This window comes from Eleutherodactylus coqui, chromosome 4 (assembly GCF_035609145.1).
Source record: "Eleutherodactylus coqui strain aEleCoq1 chromosome 4, aEleCoq1.hap1, whole genome shotgun sequence".
NCBI lineage: Eukaryota > Metazoa > Chordata > Amphibia > Anura > Eleutherodactylidae > Eleutherodactylus > Eleutherodactylus coqui.
This window is the reverse complement of record NC_089840.1, coordinates 9557604-9564455: the sequence shown is the minus strand read 5'-3', so window position 1 is coordinate 9564455 and position 6852 is coordinate 9557604. Positions and strand designations below refer to the sequence as shown.

General features: G+C 47.0%; 1 pseudogene; it reads left to right on the top strand.

Moving 5' to 3' along the window:
• The first annotated feature begins 2703 nt into the window (after positions 1-2703).
• LOC136626440 (brain acid soluble protein 1 homolog) lies at positions 2704-6261 on the top strand (annotated as a pseudogene).
• Positions 6262-6852: the final 591 nt, after the last annotated feature.

The window sequence follows — 6852 nt, the reverse complement described above, 5'->3', positions numbered from 1 at the left end:
AGGTACCCCCATGTGGCTGGCACTCTCACTCCTCCCACAACCATCTTGAAGCAGATAGAAGACCACACCTAACTCTCAATCACTCATATTTATAGCATTCAATCATCACGTGACTAGACAAACTTGTTACACTTTCCAGACATATCCCAGCCACTTGCAGACTTTAACTTCTTGCATGCTGCAGCTGTGCAATACACATAACTGAAGACAAGACACTTTGCACAGTGCATCCACACTGAAGACATGCCATGTATGACAATTATGGAGGGGCCGGATTTATAGACTTCTGGCCACTACACATGTGAACAAACCTATTGATCTCAATGGGTTTTAGTCACTGTGTATTGTGCACACAAATGTTGCATGCGCAAATATGCCTGTGTGAAGCCAGCCTTCGGGTGGAGATGATGTCAAGTTCCCTTTAAGGGGGAAATGACTTTCCTGTAGTGTTGTGACATGCTCCTTGTCAGTCAGGCGTGGACACCGTCCCACACTACACTGCATTATGTATGTAATGACCGGTATTTAGGTATATGTGTCTCAATGAGCTTCTCCCCAGCGATGACTGATTGGGCTCTGACCACATTTTTCGTACTGTGTAGTCAGCGTGCGTACTGAGTACTGCAGTGTAATGGAAAGGCTGAGGGATTATTGGGATTATTTCAGTTGTAGGTGCGTGGATTTCTGCAAATCCCTCTAAGATTTAACTACAAAGCTTTATTTGTGACGCAGTATAGCTCTCGTCTTGCTTCCTTAAAAAAAATCTTGTCCAAACATTGGGAGATCCTCAAATCGACCCATTTCTGCATAAAAATATTCCGGAAATACCAAGAGCAAAACTTTAAAACATATGTTCGCACCATCCTGTCCGTCTAAATGTATTGTTCCATCTTTTAGAAATGCTTTAATGAAACCCCTTACAGGTTCTTATACGTGCGGCACTAAGGGGTGCAGGTGCTGTGAAAACCTCAAATGCAAGAAAGGAAATATTTATTGATAAAGACCAACCCCCGCTCAGGATAAAAAAGGTTTTGAATTGTGGGTCGTCCTTTGTTATTTATTTGATTGAGTGCACCTGTAACCTCAGGTATGTAGCTGCACTAGAAATGCACTAGGAGTTAAGGTCCATTTACACACACAGATGACCGCTCAAAATTCATCAGAAACTGACAGTTTTGAGCGATCATTTTGCATAGATACTAATGGGCTAATCAGCCCTTTAGTATTTCCTTTGCATGTATTTAGAGAACAGCAGGTGGTCTGTTCTCTAACTACATCACTATTGTTCTCCAGTGGGACAGAGACTGTTAACAGCTGTTAAAGAATGTTATCAGCGCTGCCTGCGGAGAACTCAGCATGCGGTCCCTCTTATCAGGAAGGAGGATTTCATGAGGACCTGAAGTGAACAATGGAAGAAAAGTACGCGGTAAGTGCACGATGGGCGCACATTTACAAGCAATGATTATCACTCAAAAGATGGCTTTTGCGCAAATTTTGAGTGATAATCGCTGTGTGTAAAATTGCCTTAAGGCTTAATAAGCACGGCTCTAACATCTTAAACGGATATGTGAGCCACAGTGTTTCTAGACACTTTTAAATTGTCATAATAAGGATGTGTCACACTTTAAAATCAGTCCTTTGGAAAATGTGAAACCGGGACGTTTCTCCCTCCTCAGCGAAGAGAATGTTCTGGGTGTTAAACACTTTAGTGCCGAATGGTTTCAATGAAATCTTGGAGAAATTTTAATGGAAGTTGTAATCAATTACCATATATACTCGAGTATAAAAAAATGTGCTGAAAAAGCCCCCCTCGGCTTATACTCGAGTGAGGTAAAAAAACCCCGCAATACTCACCTCTCAGCTGGTGTCTGTGTCCCCGACACGCGATGCTCTCCCCAGCGGTGTAGCAAGCTGCTTCAGACCTCATGTCTACGGGCAAATTAAGATTTTAGATCCGCAGCGGATCACCCGCATGCGGATCCGCATCCAATAGGGATGCATTGATCACCCGCGGGTAGATAAATACCCGCGGATGGTCAATAAAAGTCAATAAAAAAAAAAATGAAAAAAAATGGACATGCTCCATTTTCGTGTGGGTCTCCCGTGCGGACGGCTCCCGCAGGCTTCTATTGAAGCCTATGGAAGCTGTCCGGATCCGCGGGAGACCTAAAATAAGAATAACTCATCCGCAGCCGACCGGGAAAGTTCTTCTCTTCTTCACGGCCGGATCTTCTTTCTTGGGCCCGGCGCATGCGCGCGGCACGCACTCGGCGTGTCGAGCACATCCGCCGGCCGAAGAAAGAAGATCCGGCCGTGAAGAGGAGAAGATTTGCCGGTCTGCTGCGGGTGAGTTAACTCTGATTTTCAGCGCTCATGTCCGCGGGGCAGGAGGGACCCGCTACGGATTCTCCATGTAGAATCCGTAGCGGGCCTGATTTTCCCTGTGGACATGAGGCCTCAGTCTTCTCCCCGCTGTCATCTCCCTGGCTTGGTTTTGAAATCCGCTCTGTGTGAGGAAGCACTGTGATTGGATCGAGCGCCGGCCAATCACAGCCGGTGCTCGATGAACCAATCACAGCCATTCAGTGAATGACATCAGTGCCTGCTAATCACTCCAGTGCCGATCAGGGGAGATGCAGCACCAGCTCACCAGGACACTACCAGCGGAGCATGGGCACAGGCTATACAGCAAGGGCTTTAATCATGAGAGGAAAGTTGAGCAAGAAGAAGAAGAGATACAATGTAAATGATGACAAATCAAAAGATAAGGACAAAAAAGACAGATGGAGCAAACACAGAGGAAGAAGGGGCAACAAAACTAATGAAGAGACTCAACATGTAGAAAATGCTGATGCAAAAGAAAATAAGGAAGATAAAAATGACAAGAAACCGCAGGCTGAAAACAAAACGGAGGACAAAGAAGCCGAGAAGGATGCAACAAATAAGAATGCAGCACAAAAAACAGAATCCAAGAAAACAGAGGCCTGCTCCGATGCCAAGGCGGAACCTCAGAAAGCCAAACCTCCTGTAGCCAAGCAAGAGGAACCGGCTGCTGCATCTCCTGCTCCAGCTGCCAATAGTGAAGATATGAAAGCCTCTGAACCGACCACTGAAGTAAAGACTTCCCGGCCTTCAGAAGCATCAGCACCAAGAAAGTAGATGATAAGAGCAAAAAGGATGGGGAAGTCAAAAAGACTGAGGCTCCTTCCGCACCAGAGGCCAAAACTGAGAGCGCTCCAGCTTCAGACTCAAAGCCTAGCAGTGAGGCTGCTCCATCTTCCGTGAAGTCTCAAGAATCCGAAGCACCAAGTTCTTCTACTAAGGCCTCTGAGCTATACGAACAAACGTGGTTTAGATTTGAAATAAGTCCATGTAATCCCCCCCCCCCCCAAAAGGATATAAAAATCCAAATAGTGTTTTTGTGGGGGAGAAAATGTACAAATGCACATGATGCACATTCCACCAACTCTGTCAATTTAATAAGTACATTTAAGAAAATGATTTAGATATTTACCGTAGATGTTTGTGGACATTTTTTCTTTTCTTTTTTTACATCTGAGCAGCAGCTACAAAATGGAGAGTCCACCCTAAGAAGAAACAATCCCGTCCCTGACCATTGGGCTCATTCACACGGACGTATGCGTATACCGCACGTGTAACAAGCGGGAGTTGAGGATCAGCCTGGGTTTATGGTGGCTATGTACTCTGACTCCCATCTCCTATGCTACAAATAAAAGATGATGGAGGTTGCAGTTTGTGACGCCAGTTTGTAGTAGGCCAGAGCGAGGGGCATCTTGATGGTTGCACTCCCATCTGGTCGTGTTAGACAGTTTATGGATGATGGTGGTTGTGGTCCCTGCTCCTGGAGGGTGATGTAGCATGCTAAGTAGTGCAGGTGTTTTCTAGTGGGAGGAGCTCCAGGAGTCGTGGAAGGGCGAAACAGGAAATCCCTTTTATTGCAGTTCCAGGCAAACAAGGCAAGGTCCAATATTGTCCATCTTCAGTACATCAGAATCCAGACTTTGGTGACTGGAGATACCGCCCTTAGTAAAATGCAGCGCTGCACGAACGTGCAGAAAACGCATGAATGAGGCTCTGTGCCAATTGCTTTCAATGGGCCGCTGCTGCTGCCATTTTGAAAGCAATGGACGGCAGGCAACTCCTGCAGGGATTTTGGGGAAGGGCTTGAAATATAAGCCCTTCACTGAAATAATTCCTAGCATGTATAAAAAAATAAATAAAAAAGTATATATTCTCACCTCTCCGCTGCTGCTGGGGCTCAGGCGCGTCTAGCTGTTTAGCTTCCCTACACTTCTCTGAAGCTCTTTCAGCAGGTGGGGATTTAAAGTCCCCAGCTGCTGAAAGGCTGTGTTTGATTGGCTGAGAGTTCAGCCAATCACAGGCAGCGCTCAACCATTCATTGAATGACAGCTGAGCCCTGCCTGTGATTGGTCACAGTGCTCAACCAATCACAGGCAGTGCTCACCCATTCATTGAAAGCAGCAGCAGCCCCATTGAAAGCAATGGGAGAACATCGCGATCCTCTGTCACAGCTGTTGCAGGGGATTCTTTACTCCCTGCGGGGAGTGCCATTTTTACTGAACACTGTGGCAGTGCTGTCACAGTGTTTAGTGATGAGGGAACTCCCCACGGGGAATATTGACACGCACCACGGGCCTATGGTGCATGCATGTCCTATCTTTTGCAGTTAAGTGCGTTTGCACGCCTGTAAAACACGGACATGTGAACACATCATAGGGAACTAATGGTTCTAATAGACGCGCGGTTTTGTGCACTCGTATGTACGCACATAAACACGCTCGTCTGAATGAGCCCTTAGTCCAGGCTCACACAAGCGAACGTTCATTGCGTGTTACGCACTCATAATATACGGTGAATGGAGTCGATGAAAGTACATTGGTTTTCATGTATCCATTTAGACTTGTGTATATTTCCCACGTCTTATGCGTGTATAGCCCTATTGCTTTCTATGGGTGTGTTCGCAATGTAGTAGATATGTAATTATACTGCGTATGTACAGCGTTTTTTACACATGTTAGGAAACATGAGTTAAAAGTTTAAAAAAAGAAGCGGGTGCAGGATAGCGTTTAGCGCAGCGTTTGAAACGCCCACTAAAAACGCTGTACTGGTCCCCTATTGATTTCAATGGGGCTTTTCAGACGAGGGTTTTAGAACGCTGTCTGTTCTATTTTAGCGCGTTTCAGCTATTTTTAAATTTTTTTTTACACACCCCATTACCCATCGCAATGATAGGGTTTGTTAAAAACACTGTAGGACGCATTTGAAAATGCTGTTCGAAAACACAGCATTTCTTACTAATGCCTGTGAGAGACTGGCCTAAATCTGTCCTTCTACCGCTCTCCAGATCTGGGTGGGCGTATGTATGGACTCTGGATCCTCCCAGGAGCATAGAGCACAGGGGCTAGACACGTGCACTAGCATGTAGAGCAGAGGTTCCAAAACTTTTTTGCCCCATAGATAATGTTTTTGTTTTCCGTAGACACTCTGCCTGCCTAAGGCCGGCTGCACACGACCGGGTCGGATTCCGCATGCGGCAGCCCTCAGCGGAATCAAACTGTAGTTGGCAAGAGTTAGTGGGGCCCCTCCATAAGTATAAATGTGTTTATCTTGTGCTTATGTATTGTCAGTGTCTTCTATGTTGCATGAGTTTGATGTGTATTGCACCTCTGCCGCACTGAATGGGTTACTGTCTGGGTTATGTCTGAAAAATGTATCTTGTTGTGTGTCATGTGACCATGTTATATATATATATATATATATGTGTGTGTAAGGCCGCCTGCACATGGGTGGAAATCCCGCGGCGGGATTTCCCGGGGGATTTCTGCCACTCAAAGCCTTCCTAGGATTGTGTTAACAAACGCAATCCTATGCAGACGGCCGCGGTTTGGCCGCGAAAAATATCGCGCGGCAAACAAACCGCGGCATGTGCTACTGCGAACCCCGCACAGAAACGTCACTCACCCGGTCGCCGGCTCCGGTCGGCGCATGCGCCGGCTGCCTGGCAGCCGGCACATGAAAGAGCCGGGGCCGCCGAGCGCGGTTGAGTACATGCTTGTCCCTACAGGCGCCGCTGGATCTGACCCGCTCGTCTGCAGGCGGCCTAAGTTAGTCTAAGTTAGTCTGCTTCTGAATCTTCCTGCAGATGTTAGTGAGTTGATCTTGCAAGGGATTGTGGAGTCTGGCACAGTGCGGATGAAGCAAGGAACTTTTATTGAGTAGCAGAGACTGTGCCTTCTCTTGTGTGATGCCCCAGGATGGAAGAGGCTGAGCAATGCCTGATGCGTGCCCTGGGCCCAATTCACCCAGGCCTTCCTGACACCTGCTATTAACATGGAGGACTGAGTGAGAGGAGCTGCCATGCAGCGCTGAGTGTCTCTCCCTTAAATGTGATTGTTGACCAGTAGAGAGCTGGAGAGAGTAAAGGAAACTGGCCGGGAACAGAACCCCGCAGATAACTGGGACTGTGGGCTCATCTGTCATCCTGTGATTCCTCCCTGTCGCACCACTAATTTGCCTGCACCGGTGTCCTGATGGCTTATGTAAACTGTTTGGACTGTTAACCTTTGCTACAAGTAAACCAGCACTGCCGACCGTTCCCGGTTTTGCTCTGAAACTTCTCCCTGTGTGTGGAATACTTTATTCAACCATCCAGATTCACCTCAGAGGATAGAATAGTGGCGTCACGAGTGACAAAATAGACTTAAGGTAAACCACATTTTGGGTTACCTGTGAAACTCCCCCAGCAGTAACTTGGTCGGGTCCCGTGCTACTCCTTGGGGAGGAGATGGTAGAGCCCCGTGACAAGGTCTC